Raw genomic sequence first — 23,710 nt, 5'->3', positions numbered from 1 at the left:
CTCTAGTTTTCCAAAGACTGTAATGTAATCTCACAGGAGAGCTATTCTGATTAATCCAAATTAAAAAAAAAAAAATGCACGAAATGTGTAGCGTTAAATCAACAGGGGCTTGCACCTCTCAAGAGACAGTGAACCTCCGGTCTGATTTAAAAATGATTCGGCGCTGCCCGATGTAGAAAACATGCTAGAAAAGAATTTTATGCTGCCCATACTCATTAAACTTTGTAAACGTAAACAAGTAAACATAAACAAAGTAAAATAACGAATGTGAGGAACAGTCGTGTGGGGTCTTTAAACGACAAACACGTGTAGGTGGCTGAATGCCTGACAACACACTACAGTGACTTTTCTTAAAGTACCTGTAACTTCTCTTTCACAAGAGACGGCAGTGCCCTACATTTGGGATTCATCAGACTTTTGAAGGAGTGATTGTAATTCTCTCAAATCATTGTTTGCGTTTCTTCGTGCTGGTGAGGCAGCTGGAAACAGCGCAACCAGGAGGAAGAAGCTCTGGGTCTCCGGGGGTAAGTTGGGGGCGGGGGGAGGAACACGCTTAAATACCTGTTGGGGCGCAGCCCCCGGCCCGGGGTCGGGGCTGGCGGGCGCGCGGGCGCGGAAGGAGGAGGCCGCGGGGGCCGCCTCCTCGGGCAGCCCCGGCTCCTCCCAGCGGCGCCTGCGGAACCTGCCAGTGAGTCGCCGAACTCCGGAACGGAACGTGACCCGACCCCTCCCCGAGCGGCCGAAGCGAGGCGCGGAGTCGCGCTGCGGACCCGGGCTGCCGCGGGATGGGCGGGCGGGCGCGCGGCCCCGCCCGGCGCCCACCGCCCTGCCCTCGCCTGTCTCCTCCTTTCCCCGGGGCTCCGCTGAGTTCATTCACTGGGATTGGTTTCAAGTGACGCCATCTCTTTATTTTTAAACCAATGACCTCATCCGCGCTTGAAGTTTCCTGACCAGCGACTCTTTCTCTTTCCCCCCAACCCCCCACCCCACCCCCCCGCCTTTCCCCCTCTGTCTGTGTATCACTGTTTGGGGGGCTTTAATCAGTTTTTAAACGATTATTATCACTTCTCCCTCCCCCCCTCCGCTTTCCCCACGCGGCCCCCCACCTTCACCTCCCCAAGTTCTTCACCCCTTTCAACATTGTTTTTTCAAGGCTGACGGGGGGGGGGGGTGTGGTGGTGGAAGAGAAAGAGTGAAGAAAAGTTGCAAACGTCTTCCCTCTTTCTAAGCTTCCCACCCCCACCCACCCCTCAGAGAAGGAGAAGATAATATAGTGAAAAGAAGAGGAGGAGGAGGAGAGCGCGACGGGACGGACGCGAGCGGGAGCGCAGCCGCCCTCCCGGCTCCGCGGCGGCGCCTCGCACGCCGGGCAGGCGAGGGGGGCCCGAGGGGAGACGCCGTGACAACTTTCATTTCCCCCGGAGGGAGTCGGGAGGTCGGCGGCCCCAAAAGTAAGTGGCCTCCGGCCGGCGGCGCGGACCGTGCGGGCGGGAGGGCGCGGGGCTCTGGGGGCGCCCGCCCGCGCCGGCAGCATGGACGCTCCGCGGCGCGCCCCGACTGTGTGGGCGCCGTGCTCTAAGCCCCGCGGGCTCTGCCTCCCCGGGCGTCCGGGCCACCTTTCCGGGAGGCGGGGTGGGGGCGACCGCGGCCCCGAGCTGCACGAGCGTCTGAGCGGGGGTGTAGGCCTTGTAGGGGGCCGGGCCGGGCGGGAAGGGGGCGGGCGGCCGGGCGCGGGGTCTCGGTCCGTGCGCCCCCCGGCCGCGCCGGGGCGAGCGGGCCCGGCCGCCGGATCCCGCCGCGAGGAGCCGCCGCCGCGGGACGCGGTACCTTCGCGGGCGAAGCTGCTCACTTCCAGGCGCGACTGTTACACAACACGCCTGCCAAGTGGGGCCCCGGCCTGACTGTTCCCATTATCCCAAATTCGCCTTTGGTGTAAGCAGCGAGGCCACCTGGGTGGTGACGGTGCTGCGTTCTCCAACCAAACCGACCAACCAAAAACTCGGTTTTCACGCTGGGGCCCCGGTCACGGTGTTGGGGGCGCGCCCGTGACTTCTTTATTTACACTAGCCGTAAAACGTGAGAAATAAGAAAGCCCAAGGGGGCAACCGAGGGTCTGTTTATCATGTATGGCTTCAGGTAATAAAACACCAGGGAGAAAAATATTTATGCAAAACTGAAGTTTTCAGATAATGGGTTAATTTCCTAGAACAAACCAACAAAAACCCGGTAATTGAGAAAATACGAGTAGATCTGAAAATGAATGGATACTGCAAAATCCTAAAGGAGTTGATTAAATGCCAGCTGCCAAGATCCTAAAGCCCTGGGTGTTTTGGATTTTTTGGAGAAATTTTTGGAGAAATTTGGAGATTTTTTGGAGAAAGCACACCTCTCACCAGCCTGCGATGAATAAAGTGGAGAGGAAAAACCTGTTGCATAATCCCATTTGCCGTGGGGTTTGGTGTGCCGTCCCCTTGAACCGAGGGGAAGTGAGTTAAGATGCAGGGTTTTTAAAACTCTCTGAAGTTTTTATTTACCCAGTGCTTTGGCTGCCACTTCTGCTTTAAAAGATTATAGGTAAATACTCTGCTCTTACAAGTGAACCAAACCTATCAAACCTGTTTAGAAAATGACCAGGTATGTTTCTTTTCTTTCTTTCCGGTGTGTGTATGTACGTGTGTGAGAAACTTACCATCCATGAAAGACCTTCTAACTACTATTTGGGGAACGTAGGCTGTCAGAAAAATGCCTCTTTATGCCACCCATTTTGTGGGGCGGATTGAGAGTGCACTTAGGTGACAACTGTTTCCTCAAAGGATGTATACGATTTCAAATTCCATGAAGAAGAGCGCTTTTTAAAGTTAAGGTAAATTTTTAAAGGAAGAAAAGAATTCTTACCAGTTAATTTTTAATTATTTACCTTTCCTTAATTTTTAATTATTTACCTTTCCTTGAGAATCCTGTATATTGGTGGACACACAGCTTGGGAGGCCGTAGTTAATTGAGATTTGTGGAGTTCTGTATTTGGTGATGACAGCAAGCTGGAGAAATAAATTGAAAAACTAGGAATTTGTGGCTTTTGGTAGGTATTTTCATCAGAATGTGACGAGAGACCGTGAAAATTTTTTTGGTTTTTGTTTTTTAAAACAAAGTTGTAGAATTCACTGAGTTTGAAGACTGTTGTGGAAGGTTGCTGTTAAAAAAAATGGGGGGGACGGTGGTTAACACTGAACATCCTATGTGAAAACTTGAACTAAGTAACACCAGCCCAAAGAGTTGGTTTTTGGGTAAGATAATGTATACTTATCAAAGTTCCACGTGGGGGAAAATTAAAAATGGTTTATTCTGGTAATATGAATAGTGTATGAAGGAAAGTCAGTTCAAGCACTGTAACCTTACATTCACATGTAAAATAATTGAATAGCTATAAAGTAAAAATAGTCATGAAAAATTGAGGATTAGGGGTCTCTGTGGCCAAAAACTTAATGGCAGTAACTGTAAAGGGGGCAGAGGGAAGGTCCTGTTAACCCAGTTCTTTTCCTTTTTCTTACACGTTTTAAAACTATTTGTAGAAGTGATGCTGAGATCAGGTCTGAGATAGGTGCAGAGTTTAGGCTGGGGTCAGAATGGCCAGGGTTGATGCTGTTTTCTATAAATGCTTGTATCCGGAATTTGATTCCATAGAGGTTTTGGTATATGGGATTATATATTGATGAAACTGATTTACATAGCTGTCCAGTATTAATGTTTTCCTATTTTCAACCAGTCACAATATTCTAAATATAATTTGCTAGAATTACCATGGAGTTTATCCTAGAAACCTAACCTTTCCCGGATTATCAAAAAAAAAAGAAAAAAAAAGTGGAATTTTCTATCCTGTGTTACTGATTAAAAATTTCACTGAACATATCTTTAAAATGTTTTGCATTCTCAAGGAAACACTACTTTAAATTGAAGAAGTAAATTAATATAGAGTAAGTTGATTTGGATCAGAATCCCAAGAAAAGGGAGGAAATAAATCAGGGGAAACAGAAACCAGATTTTATGATAGACTTCAACAGATAGGAAAAACTAGTTAAAAGGCTTCATAGGAAAAACCACAGTGGATGCTTAATTGGCTTTTTAAAAATTGCACCAAAATTTAAAACCAAGACACATATCCACCATCATAAAAGAAAATATTACTAATATTGTCTTAAGCAAAAATGTAATTAAGAAAGTAAGTCTTGCCCAAAGCCACATATGATATATTCTAAAGCCAGATGTCAAATTTTTTTGATTTTCTTGTGTTGTGGATAATCTCATGTTTTTATACATTCCATTAGTCCAGATGATCAACGGTTGGCTATGTAAAGGGATGAAGTTCATAAAGGTTGGCTGGCTTTAAGAGGAGGCCATTCTCAAACACTGAGAAAGGGAGTTTGAAATTTAATCAAATAAATGACTGGAGGAAACAGAAGTGACTCAAAAAGAAGGATTTAAGGCAGATTACTAAGAACAGGTACAAAGAAATAATAAAAGCTTGCTAGGGGTACGATCGGTAAAGAAGGAAATGAGATACATCTTGGCATGAAAGAAAAAAGGCATAAAGGAAAAAACTCTTCAATACCAAGGCAACAAGAAGGAGGTAATGAAACTTCACCTCCTTAATTGGGATGAGATACCTCATTATAGGTATCACCAGAAAGTCATGAGTTTCATTACATAAAAAATTTAATCTTGGGGGAAGGGATGGGTAAAGTAAATTATGAGCATAAGTCCTAACTAAATGAGAATTTAGAACTTGAAATTGCCAAATATAAATTTAAAATGGAGACCCACTGCAATTTCAATTAAGTTATTAGAAAGGGAGATAGGTTATAAAAAGTTGAAACTATTGACTAAATTGATTTCTAGATTAACTACAGATATAAATCAATCAAAACATTTATTAATGATATACTGTTTACATATACTGAGGTGGATACCAAAAGCTGGAGACATGGATCCATGCCCTTAATAAGGGGAGGAGGATTATAAGAATTTGTAAGGGAATTACGTACATATGAAATGATACACAGTTATCAGACAGCTGGGAAGTGCCAAATTCTTGGTGTAAGGGAGAAAGAGATTGGGGCATCGGGGGAGGTAATGGGAAGATAATCTTCATAGAGATAATAGAATTTGACCTTGGCCTTAAAGGATGGTTAACATGTATGGAGGAAAGGAAGTGGGGGAGGTCATTCATCCATCTCTTCATCAAATTTATTTGTAGCCTCTACTATGTGCTAGACGCTGTTCTAGGAACTGGGCATACAGTGGAAAATAAGAAAAGTTTTTGTCCTTATGGGGCCTTACATTCTAGTGGGAGAAGAGTGAGGGACAGTAAATAAGTAAACATTACATGGAAAATCTGATGACAAATTTTGATGTCCAATGAAGATAATAACGGGCAGGGTCAAGGAAATTATAGAGGGCTAGTTACAGTCCCACTTATTCTGTGAATAACCTGTTTTGTGTGTGATATCCTGATGAATGTTGATGATACAACTTTTTAGTATTTATTTGCAGTCCAAACCAATTTGTGTAAAAGTCTACACATTATCTTTAACCATTTTTTTTTTTAAAGAAACCTACGTAATATTTTTTTAGATTGAAGCATTCAGGCTTTGAGTTTTTAACTCATTAACAATTTACCTACGATTCTTTTGCTACCATTTGCCAAGAACCTCCTGTTTTTGCAGTGATGTTAGTATGATTGTTTACAGCTTACCTAGGGTAATGATGTACATATTGGGCTGTATGCTTAGATTCTCCGTCAGAAGCAATATTCCTGTAGCCATCGTGCTGTAAAGCGAAGCTAAATTCCAAGGACAGGTTGTTTTGATGGTACCTTCTCGAGAACATATGAAAACCAAAGATGTACAGACAGTAGAAGTAAACTGTTCATCTTAATGATCGGGTAAGAGAAATAGGGTAAAGGGTGACACCTCTGCAGGTCTTGTCCACACAGTCCAAGATTCCAGTGGCTATTTTGGGCTGCGTTGTATTCTGTGTCCGTAATTATGTCTTCTTCAATGTTTGTAAGGGAGTTAGGGGTCTTGCTGGAAATACTGTCTTAAGCTTAGGAGCTTTATACTGTTTTTCTACAAATAGTAGAAACTTGGAGTGAAATGTCAGTTCCGAAATGGAGAAGTCTGGACTCATTGTAGTTATCTGACCTTTGGGTTTTCTTTTGTTGTTGAGAAGATGTTCTTTATAGTGTCACTGAAATTTTTTTAGTGACTATTTCATGATTTTGGACACATTTATGAAGTACTTCTCAAGCCTTCCTTAAGAAATTTGTTCCTTCGTTTTCTCCATCATTTCTGTAGTTTTAAACTGAAAAAGAAATATATATATATATATATATATATATATATATATATATATATAGCTGAAATTAAGATAAAAGATTTATATTAAGCATATATTACGTGTGCTTCTACATTCTGACGTACTTGGGATGAGCCTGTGGAAAAGAAAAGTTTTCAGAGGAGGTGGGAAATTCTTTAGCATTCCCTTGATTTCCTTCTAAACTAAATATTTAGAGAAGAATTGTAGCTCTAAATGCCAGGGGTGTGTGGTGTGTATGAGGACAGCAGAACTCAGATTTGTCTTAGTGACTGGGTGAGGAGTGGGGCAGACTGCAGTTTACAGAAAAAAGATGCACTGTAAATTGTGATGGTAAATGGCAAGGTAATTACTAAACCGTTTCCATTCTTCCCCTTAAAATTCATGAGGATGGGCATGTGTAGAGAGGTATATGCTACTTACTGTTTGTATTGCAGCTCCTGTCCTAAATAGTGCTTAGTAGAGTCGTCTTTGGATAAATATTTATTGAATAAATTCTCAGGACTGGTATTTTTGATCATTATGCCTCTAGCTTAGAGCATTGTTTTTTGAGCTTTGAGTTGAAACCTGCAGGGGGTTGCCTTATAGCCTTGGGCACCTGACTTGTTTGAGGAGTCTACTCACTCTAGAACCTGGACCCTGACCTCACCTCCAGCTTGCTTGATGCCGGCTGACCTCACCTCACCTTGTCCAAAGCAGGGGGGGGTGGGGGGGTTGTCACCTATCAACTCCTTCTTTTCCTGAGTTGCTAAGCTGTGTCCTCTTCTGGTCACTTCTCAGAACACTGAAGTGTTGCCAGTCTGGCCTATCTTATCATGGGTTTCTTTTGTTATTTTTGTTTGTTGTTTGGTTGGGGGAGAGGCATATTCCTCAGGAAGATAGTTCTTGACTTTGTTTTGTAAACTGTACATGGTATATAAAGCATGGTATTATTTTCTTTTCCTTCCTAGCTTTAGCTAAAAATCTAGGGTTCTTTTGAAAATGAACTGGTAACTGATCTTTTGATATGAACCAACTAAAAACACTGTTTTGTTTGTTTGTTTGTTTGTTTTGAGACAATCAGGAAATTAGAACATGGAGTGTGTATTAGATGATATTTAAGAATTACAACCATAAAGTTTTTATCCATGTTAATAGTATTGTGGTTATGTTTAAAAAGTCTCATCTGTTAGAGGTACATACGGAAGTTTTTATAGGTAGAATGAAATGATGTCTAACACACGTTTTTTAAAAACTTCAGGACAGGCACAAACACACACAAATGGAAATAAGTAAAACAATATTGGCAAGTTTTTGATAATTTTTAAGCTAGGTGATGGGTATATTGGGGTTTGTTACTGTTTTCTGTATTTTTATGTATATTTGGAAATGCCCATAATAGCTAAAACATATATTGCCAATTATAACTGTAAAGGAAGTAATTTAATACAGTAAAGTTATGTGGTTGGACATTTGAACTAATTTTTGATTATCTCCATTTTGCATTTTCTATAAGTTCTTTTAGTAATGAATTTTTAGAAAAAGAATTTTGTAGAAATTTGCCTTTTAGAAGTGTTTTAAAACTCTTAACTTTGAGACCTTGTAATGATATACTTGTAGTTTATAAATTGCTTTGACGTATTTTGTCTTTTATCCTCAGAACAAGATACGAGTTATCCATTTTACAGATGAGGAAGCTAAGACCTTAGACTAAGTAATTTATCCAGATCCCAAAACAAGTAAGAAGTGGTGCTAGCCCTGGAGCCGAGATCCTCTGATTCATTTTCAGGTGCTTCTTTTTTTATATACACATTCTTGTAAGTGTTCTTTTTTGTGGTGTTATAAACCAGTGGTTTTCAAACGTTGTGGTGTCAGGACATCTTGTACGACTTAAAGATCATTGAGGACCCCAAAGATCTTTTGTTCATGTGGACCGTATCAATATGCAACATATTTTAAATCAAGAAATGTTTAATATGTTTACTCATTTAAAAATAACAGACTCAGGGGCGCCTGGGTGGCGCAGTCGGTTAAGCGTCCGACTTCAGCCAGGTCACGATCTCGCGGTCCGTGAGTTCGAGCCCCGCGTCAGGCTCTGGGCTGATGGCTCGGAGCCTGGAGCCTGTTTCCGATTCTGTGTCTCCCTCTCTCTCTGCCCCTCCCCCGTTCATGCTCTGTCTCGCTCTGTCCCAAAAATAAATAAAAAACGTTGAAAAAAAAAATTAAAAAAAAAAAAAAAATAACAGACTCATTAGGGGCTCCTGGGTGGCTCAGTTGGGTAAGCGTCTGACTTCGGGCCATGATCTCATGGTTCGGTTGTTCGAGCTGCGCATCAGGCTCTCTGCTGACAGCTCAGAGCCTGGAGCCTGCTTTGGAATCTGTGTCTTCCTCTTTCTCTGTCCCTCTGCCACTCATGCTCTGTCTCTCAAAAATAAGTAAATGTTAACAAAAAATTAAAAATGACAAACTTATTAAAGGTTAATGAAAAAGATCTTCCAAAACAAAAAGTATAGTGAGAAGTATGACATTTACATTTTTCCACTTGCTTTACTATGTTGTTTATTTTTTTAATTTTTATTAAAAGATCTTTTTTTTTTTTAATGTTTATTTATTTTTGAGAGAGACAGAGCATGAGCAGGGGAGGGGCAGAGAGGGAGACACAGAATCTAAAACAGGCTCCAGGCCCTGAGCTGCCAGCATAGAGCTGGACACGGGGCCTGAACTCACGAACCCATGAGACCATGACCTAAGCCAAAGTCGATGCCCAACCGGTTGAGCCACCCAGGTGCCCCTACTGTGTTGTTTAATAGACAGTTGGATTTCCATAACTGCTTTTAGATCCAATCTGTTGCAGTACAGTGTTCGGTTTGAATTATATGAGGAAAACCCTCAATATACAGATATATAGTTGAAAAAAGGGTGGGCTATTTTAATATCTTTTCATGTAATTGTGGATATCCTTTGTCACGTCAAAACTCAACAAGTTGTACATTCTGTCTTTTATTCATTCTCTCCCTCTTCTCTCTCCTTTTTTCTTTCTCTTCCTCTTTTTCTTTTTTTCCCTCTCTCCTCTAGTTCTCTCTTTCTCTCTCTCTTTCTCTCTCTTTCTCTTTCTCTTTCTCTTTCTCTTTCTCTTTCTCTTTCTCTTTCTCTTTCTCTCTTTCTCTCTTTCTCTCTTTCTCTCTCTCTTGCTTCTTGGGGGCAGAGAGAGAGAGAATCCCAAGCAGGCTCCACAGTCAGCTTGGAGCCCAATGCGGGGCTCGAACTCAAGAACCGTGATATCATGACCTGAGCCGAAATCAAGAGTCAGACGCTTAACCAACTGAGCCATCCAGGTGTCCCAACAAGTGGTAGATTCTTAAAAGTTAGTTGCAATATTGAATATGAAACCATATCAGTGAATTTTTTATACTCTGTAACATTAAAATTTTGTTGGTCTGTCCTTGAACTTTGGATGGATCTTTGACCTGTATGTGATTTTGAAACATCACGTGTTGGTGATTTGAAAAATAATGGTTTACTGAGTTATGCAGATCTTTCAGATGTTGACATATTTGATTACACAGTATTTAACAAATCACATTCTTTTTTTTTTTTTTTTTTTTAATGTTTTTATTTATTTTTGACACAGAGACAGAGCTTGATCGGGGAGGGGCAGACACAGAATCTGAAGCGGGCTCCAGGCTCTGAGCTGTCAGCACAGAGCCCGACACGGGGCTCGAACGCACGGAGTGTGAGATCACGACCTGAGCTGAAGTCGGATGCTCAACCGACTGAGACACCCAGGCGCCCCTAAATCACATTCTTTTATATGTCCATTATTCTCATCAAAAAAGTCTTTCAGTGTTAGGAAGTGGTCAAGATTTTGCTGTCAAGTTCAGGTTTTCAAAAATTCTTATTTTATCTTGAAAGCTCAAATTTTATCATTGTCAACAGATATTGTCAGTTTTTTCCTTGAAGTGTCAGGCTCACTTTACTCATGTTAGAGAAAATATCTGCCACATACCTCAGTCTGATTAGCCATTGTCTGCCACTCATTCTTTTAAGCAAAAATGGTATTCTATGAAAAAATCATGGTTTAGCTCCCAACTCAAACAATTGCATAAATGCTTTTCCTTAAGGCAGCTGTTGTAGTAGGTATGCAGCAGAAGTGTTTCTTGTATACTTACCATTTCGTCACACAGTATTAAAAAGACCAAGTTCTCAGGAGTCAGATGCAACAAAAATAATAACTCTGACTGTTTTGGCAAGGACATTGTGAAGTGAAACCGACTTTTTTAAAAAAATGATTGATGTAGTGAAGGATATAATTATTACTAGTATAGTTCTGTACTTCTGCCTTGATTTATGCTAAAGCACCAGCAGTTTTGCCCACCTTTGCTTTTGTACCATTAGAGCAGATATCAACATGGTTTTTTCAAGATAAATCATGAGACTCAAAACATTATTTAATACTTGGAGTAATTCAACAGCATTTATGTTCGTTGCCAACCATTCACATGAAAGAAGACCTTCTTCGATGATTAGTTGGCATGGATACTAGAAAGTGAAAACAAAACAGTAAGTCCACCCACATCTACGGATCTGTCCACTTATAAAGCATAAGTACCGTCCTTAAGGCAAGATATTAACTTGTAATTCATGTTTGCAACAAAATCTTTAATTTGATGAGATACTGCATCATTTTTTTAAGTGGCACTGCTGTGATTCCTTTTACTAATTTTTCATCCAACATTCAGCAGTGTTAACCATACCAACCAGTGCAATATGGTTATTTACTTTGTATAATGCTTCAGTGGTCTTTTTATTTCTTAAAATATTTTTTTATGTTTATTTTTGAGAGACATAGATCATGAGCAGGCGAAGGACAGAGAGAGAGGGAGACACAGAATCTGAAGCAGTCTCCAGACTCTGAGCTGTCAGCACAGAGCCCAACTGTGGGCTCGAACCCATGAACTGTGAGATCGTGACCTAAGCCAAAGTCAGATGCTTAACTGACTGAGCCACCCAGGCGGCCCAGCTTTTTTATTTCTAACATGAAAAATCTTTTGGTTTTAAAGAGCTCATCATGTCAATGACTAAAACACTTAATTTCTTTAAACATGAGATGAATTCATTGGGTGATAATGAAGTTGTGGAGATGATAGCAGATATTAGCAGAAATTGCTATTGCTGAGAGCATAGAAGTACTAAGAACACACTCCGTTAATTTCTGAAAACGTACATATTTATGCCTTAAACTTTCTACCTTAGAAAATTAAAAAAACATAAGAATCTGTTAGTTGGCAGCATGATACATTATCATCACACACCACATATCCTCTGGATTCACTGTTGTACACTCATGAGAGAATGAGAGCAAAAAAGGCAGATTACATCTTTGTATTACTAAAAATAATTTTGCCATTGTGGATCCCCCAGAAGGGTCTCAAGGGCCTCCCACCCAAGAGTCTCTGGATCACCGTTTTAAAATGCTGATATAGGGGCGCCTGGGTGACTCGGTTAAGTGTCCAACTCTTGATTTTGGTTCATGATTTCATGGTTCATGAGATTGAGCCCCATGTGGGACTCTGTGCTGACAGCGTGGAGTCTGTTTGGGATTCTCTCCATCTGTGCCCCTCCCCTACTCATATTTGATGTCTCTTAAAAATTAATTAATTTAAAAAATGCTGATATAAACTAGCACCGTGTCCTATCATATTTTTAGAGGAGTCTAACATAGACATCTATAGCAATTAAGTAATGTTTCCATCTTGACTGATTAATTTGTCAGGAAGAAGGGAGTATGCGATTGTGTGGGATGAGCCATGTGACCCAGAGACCATAATGGGTGGAAGGTCATAGAACATCAGAAAGTGGTTGGTAAAGGGTAGACGGAAGGGAGGAGTCGGTAAAAGCATTCTACAACTTAACAAAAAATGAGCATTTGTTCTCCTGTTTTTCTTTTTGTAAACTAGAAAAGCTATTAGCCCATATATACGTACATATATAGATATACGTTCATACTCATTTGTGTCTGGGCTCGAACTCAGGAGTACTTGGTCTTTTTTTGGAGTGAGGGGAGCAGAGAAGAGACAGTATCGTAATTAAGAGGATGGGTGCTCATCACAGTCATTTGTTCTTCCAACTAGGGAGGCTGTTGACCTTTCTTTCCTGAGGAAGCTGAGGGATGACAGAAGACAAATGAGGTTAGAAAGAAATTCTGAAAGAAGAGTGAGTGGCATAGCCATTGCCGATCATGGGAATAGCTGTAGGCAGAACTGGGCTGTGGACGGAAGTGGAGAGATAAGCACTGGAGAGCAGAGAGGACTGGGGGTGAACTGGGTTCTCCCGTGTTCCGGGCACTGGAAGAAGTACAGAGATGGGTGCAACAGGAGTCTTGGAGCTGAACATGTATTTGAGAGAGTTCTATCAAAATACAGTTAAAATAACTATTTTAAATAATTGCACTGGATAGTCTGCAATTTTTTATGTCTTACCAACATTTAGATTTAATTATTATAACCCATGTATTTAATTACAGTAGGAGAAAATAACAATGCCACGAGTTTGGTGCAATGCTGGTAAGTCTCTAAGCTTTGGTTATGGCATCAGTATATGAAAATAGTGGCCGGGGCAGGTTTGGAACTGAAAATTCAAGAGGGAAGTTTGAATACTTTATTTTTTACTAACAGGAGACCGAAGAGTTTAGTTCCAATAGATCTCCTTTATCAGTTTGTTATATATGTGGTATTTATTTCCAAAAAGGATTTGAGATGGCGGAAGGAAGGATCTAAGTCAATAATCAAGAACAAACATGATTCTAAATTGTGTTTTTTTCCCCTATTCCCTACTGATGACATTTTAATAGAGACATATAGTTGAGGTATTGTAATTAAATTGGTCTTTATTTACTATGCAGGAGAAATATAATCCTGTCCTCTCTTAGTTGCATGTAGCATAAGCAGAGTATATTGTAAAGGGAGTGAGTTTGGGCAGGAAGATCATAGCATGTTAGAGAAAATTTTTTAAAAAATTCAGGACTGCTTTCAGCTGTAGTTAACAGAAAGCCACTAGCAGAGGTTTAAACCATAAGCCGTTTATTATTGCACAGTTCAGAGAAGTTCAGAGGTAGGTGGTCTCTGTTGGTTTAGCTGCTCTGCAGTGTGCTCAAGGCCCCAGCTTTGCTCTGGTCTTTGACTCTGCCATCTTTTTGCATGTTCATTATTGCCACCAGGTAGCAAAATGGCTGCCTCACTTTAGACATCACATCCCTTTTCAAGGCAAGAAAGAAAGGGAACCAAGCAAGCAATCCCTCCTGTGCTTGCCTGACAGAGAACACAGTCTTTCCCGGAGGCATCCATCCTATTTTCTCTGAAGTCTCATATGCTTGAACTGTTTTACAAGACTGCCCCTAGTTCTAGGAGAGGCTGGGGAACTGTGTATGGCTAAGGGAAATGGCATGGTTGGGGTAGTGTGCATCATGTATCATTTCCTAGGCTTTGACACGTTGCATGCTGCCCAGGAAGAACTGGGATTCTGTTAGCAAGTTAGAAGGGAAGCAATGTCTGTTGGGTAGCTTTGTGTCTGTCACAAATATGCAGAAAGGAAAGCCCAAAGGATACTAAGTAATTTGCTGAAACAACTTTCTTTTAGTCTCAAGAGTGTTTTGAGTGTTCCTCCTCAAATAAGGCCATATCTATTTTCTTGTTTTAGTGGAAGGTTATACAGACCTATATCCGTTAGTTCTAGAGCTAATTTAAACACCGTTAGGTCTCAGTCTTAGTGTGACATAAGAATATTGTATTAGATAATCGCAGATATAATCTCCAGTTCTAAAATTCCTGTCTCCTTTTTTTCCCTGTCTTGACCACTCCACATTTATTATCTTTTTTCAATCAAAAAAGTGAACAGGATTAGAGAGAAGATACGAAAACGTATGGTGTTTCCTAGTCATCTTGATAGCTGCGTAGGATCTTTAATAAAGATCTTGATGGCAGGGCACCTGGGTGGTTCAGTCTGACTCGAATGTCCGACTTTGGCTCAGGCTGTGTATCTCACGGTCTGTGGGTTCAAGCCCTGCTTTAATAAACAGTAAAAAAAAAAAAAAAAAAAAAAAAAAAAATTAAAAAAGATCTTGATGGCACAGAAGGTTAAAGTTAAAATGGGGTTTTGACTTTTGGGCAGTTACTTACACTACTACTGCCTCAAGTTTCTGCTGAAAATGAAACTAAATATTTTTATTTTAATAGAGGAATATGTATATGCATGTGTGTAGTCTATAATCAAAACACCCTGGGTACAGTGTTCTGAGAAATTGCCCTTTGTCCCAACAGGAGGCATTTTATCTTTATTTTTATTTTTTAATTTTTATTTATTTATTTAACATTTTTTTTATGTTTATTTTTGAGAGAGAGAGCCTGAGGTAGGGAGGGGCAGAGAGAGAGAGAGAGGGAGACACAGAATCTGAAGCAGACTCCAGGCTCTAAGCTGTCAGCATAGATAGAGCCTGACATGGGCCTCAAACTCACAGACCTCTAGATCATGACTTGAGCTGAAGTCAGCTACTTAATGGACTGAGCCACCCAGGCGCCCCCAACAGGAGGCATTTTAAACTCTATTGTTAAAAACCTGGTAGAACATCCCCTTTTGCTTGTTGGGCATTTGTTCTTATTTGTTAATACTGTTCACACTGCATATTTGCTTTAGATAAAATTAAAGGACAACCAAAGGAAAGTGATCTCCTTCATGCATTATGGCAACTAAATTTTACTTGATTGAGGCAGAAACTTTGAGGTTTTGAGTGCCTTAAAAAGGGATTCTACTTGTGTTTCAGCAAGAGCAGTGATCTGCTTCCTCATAAAAAATCCTGTCAAGTTTATATGAATTTGGATATACAGTGAGTTGAAAATCATATTCCCACCTCTAGCAAATTGCAGAGCAATTACACTTGCTTATAAAAGAGGCTGTTAAAATGTTAACATAAAAAGTTTTAATCTTCTATCCAACAAAACTCTTATAGAACGATCCCACTGCATTTTATTTGTGGTTTATTTGTGGTTTATCAGTATTGGGAGACCCTGGAGATTAACATTGTTAACTGTGGCATTTAGGGGACCGAAAGGCACCTGCACTTTTGGGTGTATTTTTCAGAATAAAATGCATGTATGTATAACAATTTAACAGCTGCTTAAAACAGCTTAGGGGTAGCTTAGGGGCATTTAATTTCGTTACCACAGAATATCCAAATATCAGAAACTTTTTCTTCTACAGAAAGCCTCTTAAGTATGTAATTAAAGCAATTGTTTTCATTTTTCCTTATGTGAATGACTAAGAGCCTTGTTAATGTAAATATTCAGGAAGCTTGATTTTATAACCAACAATAAAAATCTTGTACAGCGGAAAACCCCATCTCTTGTCCGCAGTCCAACTGAAAGACAAACTCAGGCGTTTTTTTTTCTGGCAGATGAATGACCCTTGTGGAAGGATCTTAGATGCTGTCAGTGGCTATCTCATTACATAATGTAATTAATGAGATGTTAGTTTAAAGAGAGTATTTTGGGGGGGGGAGGGGGGGAATTTCCAAGTACAAAATGTAGGCAATGTGGTATTCACTTGCCAGGAAAAAGTAGTTTTATACAAGTTTTTAGTAAAAGTTATTGTGAAATCATTGGAGATTTTTATTATGGAAATGACCTTAATTCATTCATTAAAATAAGCACTTTGGCTTCTGAGTCTGGTAGGCTTTTTTTTCTGGACAAAAGATCCATTCTTTTTGCCCGTGGTCATCAATATGTCATTGTTATCAGCACAAACAAGTATTTACTGAGTGACTTCTAAGAGTGAGGTATTAGAAGGGATGCAAAGAAGTATAGCATGTACTTGGTCATCAAGGAGGTTATACTTGTCACCATCTCTTTATTTTCTACTTTTCATGATTTAAACAAATCACCATAAAAGACTCCTTACTCTTTTCCCCAGGGGTTCTTCAACTAGGGGTCCAGCACACTCTATTTTCCTAGGCTGAGGGATAAAGTCACAATTAGAAGTGGAGGCCAGTCAACTCGAGGTCCTCTCCTGGCCGTTTCCCCTTCCTTCCTATGATTGCAGACTTGCCCTGTTTGCTCTAAGAGGATTGTGCTAGCCGGCTGTTTCTATAGGGTAGTTGGGGAGAAGGAAGACAGGGTCCTGCAGCAGTTCTTGGCTCCTTTCAGAATATGGAAGGTTGTGTGTGGAGGGGTGGGAGGGCCGCTTGGGTGGCTCCGTCAGTTAAGTGTGTGATTTCGGCTCAGCTTCATGATCTCATGGTTTGTGAGTTTGAGCCCCACGTGGGGCTCTGTGCCAACAGCTCAGAGCCTGGAGCCTGCTTCAGGTTCTGTGTCTACCTCTCTGTCTCTTCCTCTCTTGCTCGCGTGTGTGCTCTCTCTCTCAAAAATAAATAAACATTAAAAAACAGAATATGAAAGGTTGGGAAGGACACAGCAAGAAAAAGTAAGAGATCTGTTGTCATTTTTTCCTTTTTTTTCTTAGTAAAAACAACATAAAATTTGCCATCTCAACTAGTAGTGTTAAGTACGTTCCCATTGTTGTAAAACATACCTTTAGTATGTTGTAAATTTTTTCACCTTGCAAATCTGAAAACTCTGTACCCATTAAACAACAAATCCATTTCTCCCTTCCCCCAACCCCTGCCTGGTAACCTCCATTCTCCATTCTGTTTCTGTGATTTTGACTATTTTAGATACCTGATGTAGGTGGAATCCTATAGTATTTGTCTTTTCATGACTTGTTATTTTACTTAGCATAATGTCTTCAAGGTTCATCCATGTTATAGCATGTGACAGGATTTCCTTCCTTTTAAAAGCTGATTATCGTATTATCATTTCATGTATAACCATGTTTTGTTTATTCATCTATCGACGGACATTTGAGTTGCTTTTAGTTATGAATAATGCTGCTATGAACATGGGTATACAAATACCTCTTAGAGACCGTGCTTTCAGTTCTATTAGATATATATCTAGAAGTTGAATAGCTGCATCATTTGGTAGTTCTGTTAATTTTTTGAGGAACTACCATGCTGTTTTGCATAATGTTCACACCATTTGATAACTCCATCAACAGTGCACAGTGGTTCTAAATTCTTCACATCCTGGCCAACACTTGCTATTTTCTGTTTTGTTTTGTTTTGTTTTTTTGAGAATAGCTATTCTCATAGGTGTGAGGTGATAGTTCATTGTAGTTTTGATTTGCATTTCTCTGATGATGCTGAGTGATGATGATGAACATGTTTTCCTATATTCGTTGGCCATTTGTGTATCCTCTTTGGAGAAATGTTTAAGCCCTTTGCCCATTTTTTAGTTGGGTCACTTGATTTTTTTCTTTGTAAGATGCCATTTTCTTTTTAAAATGTGAATTGGCAACTTAGAACTACTCAGAACAGGTGTGATACCGCAGGGATACAAAAGCGGAATGAGTGGAATATAGGAACTGGGGAGTAGCCTCCCCCATCTCTAGCCATTACCAACCAGTACAGCTTGCTTAGTTGAGGGCTTTGTATTCCAAAGAGGATTTGAGGTCTCAGGGTCATTCTCCTACTCTTCTCTTCCTCCTTGTTACTTACAAAACCATGGGGGTAGACAAGATGATAACCGAGGTGTTAAAAATTCTTAGGTTTTGAGAGTTACTGCCTTTTACCAACTGACCTCTAGCAGGTAAAATTTCCTTCAAACCTCAGTAACACTGACCCCTAGACTAAGAAATCTTTGTTAATGGCTAATAAGAAGCACTCCACAAAAGCTTTGTCAGATCTTTGGTTTTTTAACTTTTAATTTGACTTATTTTGTTCTTCATACTGTAGTATCACCCTCAAATCCTGAGGCTAAAGATTAGTTCTTTACCGCTATATACAAGTCCTTCAGTGGGTATGTTGTACTTTGCCCTGAAGATATACAGCAGTTGTTGTTTTTTAAAAACCTGCTCACAGTCATGAGGAAATAGAAGTCAAAGTTCATTTGGCAGTGTATTTGTTGTTGTTTTAAATTCATAGCGCAAACAGAACAGCCAGTCTAAATTCAGTGAATTTTTATTTTGGTAAAACTAGCTATTTTTTGTGTGTATGTGTTAAATGCCATCTTTAAAGAAGTACTACCCAGCTGATTATTTATTCCCTGTGGCTTTCCTAGTGATATTGTGGTAGTAATTAAAAGAAGTCATCTGATTGTGGTGGTTGAGGTTGAAGGGTACTGTGGACTCTGCTATAGTATGCTTAGAATTACTTTTAGATTTCAAGTACTTGATATTTTTAATTTTTTGCATCTTATTGATACTATTTGGTAGATAACCAATCTTAAGGGAGTTCATCTTAGTTATATGCAGTTATATATTACCGCCATATGGTGCTGTGACTTAAAATGTTGTAATATTAACATCACTCTATGAAGTAATAAGAGAAACAAGTAAAATCCAGTAAACTGAATAGAATGGGTAAGGAATACACATGGTGACCCAGAAAGAGACTGGAATTCATAGTGCTTGCAGTAGAGTTCAAGATATCCAGTCCAGTATTGCCTTTGTGTTTGGCTATCCATGACATCTACATTGCTTTCTGGTATGTTGCTAGGTCTTGATGGAACATTACCAATCCCTGCTTTTGCCAAAATACTGAATAGAGCTGAGTGTGTGAACAGGGGAGGTAAGGCAGGAGTCTAAGGTAACTTCAGAGAGCTACATTGTGGGAAGCTGCCAGAATGTTCAGAGCCACGTAGGTCATTCTTAACCTAGATTATATAGAACTCAAGATTGAAAATGCATTTGATAACATTATGACAATTTCATTGCAAAAGATTATCTAGATCCTGTGGGGCTTCTCATCACTATCTGATTATGATTGGTGGTTTAGTTGTGAAACAACACAACCACAGGAAAACAGGTAAAGTGAAAAGATAAAACTAACTCATGGCTGGTAATTAGTAGGCCAGAATTCATTAATGTCATCATTATCAAAAAGGTGTGGAATTATCATTATCAAGAGGGTAGAAGATTTCCCTTTCAAATGATAGAATTTCATAAATTTATAATCTATAAAACTATCAGATATTTTCATTATTTATCCAGTTATTTATGTTGGATGGGAAATACAGCATTTTTATACTATAGTTCCGTTTCTGGTTTCTGAAAGTGTATAATGTTACTCTTATTACAACATCAATATCATTTGTAATGGAAATTATTTTCCCTTTTAGATGCTTCAGAATCCACGTTTAAAAAAAATTTTTTTTTAACATTCATTTTTTTTGAGAGACCGAGAGTGAGTGGGGGAGGGGCAGAGAGAGAGGGAGACACAGAATCTGAAGCAACCTCCAGGCTCTGAACTGACTACACAGAGCTCGATGCGGGGCTTGAACTCATGGACCGTGAGACCATGACCTGAGCCAAAGTCAGACGCTCAACTGATTGAGCCACCCAAGTGCCCCATAGAATCCACATTTTAAAAATTAGAGTGGTACACATGCCTCTAAGACTGTGATTTGCTCACCATTTCTCTAATCTGTTTTGTGTTTGGTGGGGAAAGATTTGCTAGGAAATGTGACTAAAGTGATCATACAATTTTGGCTAGATAGTAGCTTTTACTTTACTTACTTAATTAATTTAAGGTTTATTTATTTTGAGAGAGTGAGAAAGAAGGCACTTGTCCAAGCAGGGGAGGGGCAGAGAGAGAGGGAGTGAGAGAATCCCAAACAGGCCTTGTGCTGTCAGCCTGGAGCCCAAGAAAGCAGGGCTCAATCTCACAACTGCCAGATCACGACTCGAACTGACATCAAGAGTGAGATGCTTAACCAGCTGAGCCCCCCAAGCGCCTTAATAATAAGTAAGCTTTTTCTAATTAAATATGGACTATATATGTAAACATTTTGATAGTATTAAGAAATCATTATAATTCACATTAACTATAAAAAAGTAGAAAAATCCTATGACTATCTCAGATTCCAGATGAAGCATTTATTAAATGATACAAAGCTCTTAGCAAAGAAAAATAGGACTTAACTAAATATGATACTAAGTTCTGGTGAGGATGGAGAGCATACAGAATTTTCATGTGTTGCTGGTGGGAGTGCAAAATGGTACCACTGTTTTGGAAAACAGTTTGGCAGTGTCTTTTAAAGATAAGTGTATGCTTCCCATATGACTCATCAGCCCTACTCCTAGGTATTTACTTCAAAATGAAGACTTATGTTCACACAAAAACTTGTATTCAAATGGCTGTGAGCTTTATGTGTAATCACCAAAAAACTAGAAAGAACTGAAATGTCCTACAACTGGTGAATGAATATACAAAGTGTGGTACATCCCTACAAAGTATTGATGTATGCAACAATGTAGATGAACCTTAAAGGCATTATATTGAGTGAAAGACGTGACTCTTGAAAAGTTATGCATGGTATGATTCAATTTAAGTCATATTCTAAAAAGGCAAAACTGTAGATATGGAGAACAGGTGAGTGGTTGCCAGGGTTTGAGGGTAGGGGAAGGTGTTGATTACAAAGGAGTGGCATGGGGGACTTTTGGGTCAAGACTCCTAGAACTGTATACCAGAAAATATGAATTTTACTTTATGTAAATTAAAAATAATACTTTGTTAACAGTAAATTCAGTAATATTCCTAGGTACCAGGTTAATATACAAAATAGGTATTTCTGTATAACAAAATGAAATTTTGAGAAAGATGACATTTCTAATACCAAAAATTCAGATACTGGGGCACCTGGGTGGCTCAGTTGGTTAAGCGTCTGACTTTGGCTCAGGTTATGATCTCATGCTTCGTGAGTTTGAGCCCCACATTGGGCTTTCTGCTGTCAGCACAGAGCTTGCTTTGGATCCTCTGTCTCCCTCTCTCTCTGCCCCTCTTCTGCTTGTTTTCTCTCTTCCTCTTTCTCTCTCTCACAAAAATATTTAAAAAAAATTCAGATACCTAGGACTAAATAAATCTAATAAAACATGTCCTCTAAAACCATTACACATCTGATTCTAAAATTTATATGGAAACATAAACAGCAAGAATAGCCAAGGTAATTGAAGAGAAGCAAAATTGCAGGATTAAACAGACCCATAAAAGTGTGTGTATGCAATATATATAATTATATATATTATGTACATCTATCCATACAAAATTTATTATTAAGGTGGCATTATACAGCAATGTAGAAAGAAAAGTCTTTTAAATAAATGATCCTGGGTCAATTGCATATCCTATCCATATCAGAAAAAAACTAGTTTTGACCCCTACTCACATCATCCATAAAATAAATTCCAGGTTGGGGCACCTGAGTGACTCAGTTGAGCATCTGACTCTTGTTTTCAGGTCAGGTCATGATCTCAGGTTTGTGGGATTGAGCCCTGAGTCGGGCTCTGTGTAACAGCACAGAGCTTGCTTAGGATTTTCCCTCTCTCTCTGCCCCACCCCGATACGTGCTCTCTCTCTCAAAATAAATAAATAAATAAACATTAGAAGTAAATAAATATGGGGTGCCTGCATGGCTCAGTTGGCTGAATGTCCAACTTCGGCTCAGGTCATGATCTTGTGGTTCATGAGTTCAAGCCCTGCGTCAGGCTCGCTGTCAGTGCAGAGCCTCCTTGGGATCCTCTGTCCCCCTCTCTTTCTGCCTCTCCCCATTAAACAGTCAGTCAGTCAGTCAATCAGTAAATTCCAGGTCAATGGTAGATCTAACTGTGGAAGGTTAAAAAAAGTTTCTTAGAGGTGCCCAACGTATTAATCATCAAAGAATGCTGAACAGAATCACAGTAAATTACCACTACACACTGAACAGAATAGCTGAAATTTAAGAGCAAACAAATAACAACAAAAAACTTGAAAGCAGCAAGTGTCAGGAAAGATTCAGAGCAACTAGTACTCTCAAACACTGATGGTAGAATTGTAAATTTGTAGAGCTTCTTTGGAAATTTTTTCATATGAGGTTAAAGCTCTTCCTACTTGTCATACCTGTGATCCAGCAAATCTACCCGTAAGTGTATATCCAACAGAAATGTGTGCTTATGTTCACCAAAGTCCTGTCCAAGGATGTTCATAGCACAATTCATAACAACTGTAAACTGAAAACAACCTATATGGCCTCTCAGTAGAAGAGTGAAAAAATATCCTGTCATCTATTCAGCGAAATACTTATAGCAGTGAACAGGAAAATCTTGGTATTTACAAAAACATGAGCTCAAATATAACGTTGAAGAAAAGAGTTCTAAAATAGGCAAAACCAATCTGTGATATAAGAAGTCAGGATAGCAGTGACCTTTAGGGAAGGAGATTAATTGATGGGTTAGTGTATGAGGCCAACTTCTGGAGTGTTCTATTCCTTGATCAGGATGGTAGTTACATGGGTATGCTAACTTTGTAAGAGCTCTTTGGCTGTATATTCATATTTTTATGCTTTTTGGTAGACGTATTTGTATTTTTAAAAGTTTATTAAAAGATATTTTGAGTTAACTAGGAGAGAATGGCATCCAGATTGTATTAGTTTCTTTTTGCACTGGGAAAATTTGTATTATCAAGTGTTGTAAGAGAGAAAATTATTTCTATCTACAAATAGCTTCATAAATACATGTAGAGAATGGTTTTAAATTCTTTCCTAACTAAAACAAGGCATGCCTGAGCTTCTTAGGTTTTAATTGCTTTTGTTGCTGGGGAGAAATCCATTCTTCCTCTATCTATGTTTTGTTGATTTTTTTTCTTCACAAAACAATAGGTTTTTGAAGTAAGTCACAGAGATGAAAAAGTACAGCATAGGGAATGTAGTCAATGATATTGTAATAATGTTGTATGGTGACAGATAGTGACTACACTTATTGTGGCAAGGACTGAGTAATATACAGAATTGTCAAATCATTATGTTGTATACCTGAAACTAATAAAACGTTGTCAACTATAGTTTAAAACAAATGAACTTAGGTAAATTTTTGGAAACCATTCTACATCAATACATATAGATATTTTTCCATAGGGAATAATACTACACTGATATGATAGTATATTTAACCCATTTATTGTTTGCTGACATTGAGATTGTTTCTGTTTCTGACTTTTTATAATTATAAACCTGTTTTTCAGTGAACTATATTTCACATGTAATATACTTGGGCAAATACTTATATGGGACAAATTATTGGAAGTAGAATTTTTGTACCTTAGAGTATGCATATTTTAAGCTTTTTGTTTGGAAATAATTTTAAACTTACAGAAAAGAAAAAATCAGCTATTAACAGTTTGCTCCCTTTGCTTTATCATCTGTTCTCTCTTCACATATATACATAATACATTTTCCATTTGGGAAGAATTTGGACACATCATGGCCATTTATTCACAAGCACTTCA

At 39.3% G+C, this 23,710-nt stretch overlaps 1 protein-coding gene across 9 annotated transcripts in view; it reads left to right on the top strand.

Annotated features, from left to right (window-relative positions):
* The first annotated feature begins 503 nt into the window (after positions 1–503).
* DUSP16 (dual specificity phosphatase 16) overlaps positions 504–23,710 on the top strand; it is an 89,258-nt gene continuing 66,051 nt past the window's right edge. For 2 of the 9 annotated variants that reach the window (XM_042945834.1, XM_042945829.1), the window contains exon 1: positions 10,082–10,908. The gene's annotated coding sequence lies outside the window, so the exon portion shown is untranslated. Of the gene's footprint in view, positions 525–992; positions 1,452–2,370; positions 2,864–5,786; positions 5,939–8,008; positions 8,138–10,081; positions 10,909–12,479; positions 12,912–23,710 lie in introns of those variants that run through there. The other 7 variants (XM_042945825.1, XM_042945832.1, XM_042945831.1 and 4 more) reach the window with 7 other exon arrangements.

Source organism: Panthera leo, chromosome B4 (genome assembly GCF_018350215.1).
Source record: "Panthera leo isolate Ple1 chromosome B4, P.leo_Ple1_pat1.1, whole genome shotgun sequence".
Taxonomy (NCBI): Eukaryota; Metazoa; Chordata; class Mammalia; order Carnivora; family Felidae; genus Panthera; species Panthera leo.
The sequence above is the reverse complement of the archived record's forward strand: the minus strand, read 5'-3'. Positions and strand labels throughout refer to the sequence as shown.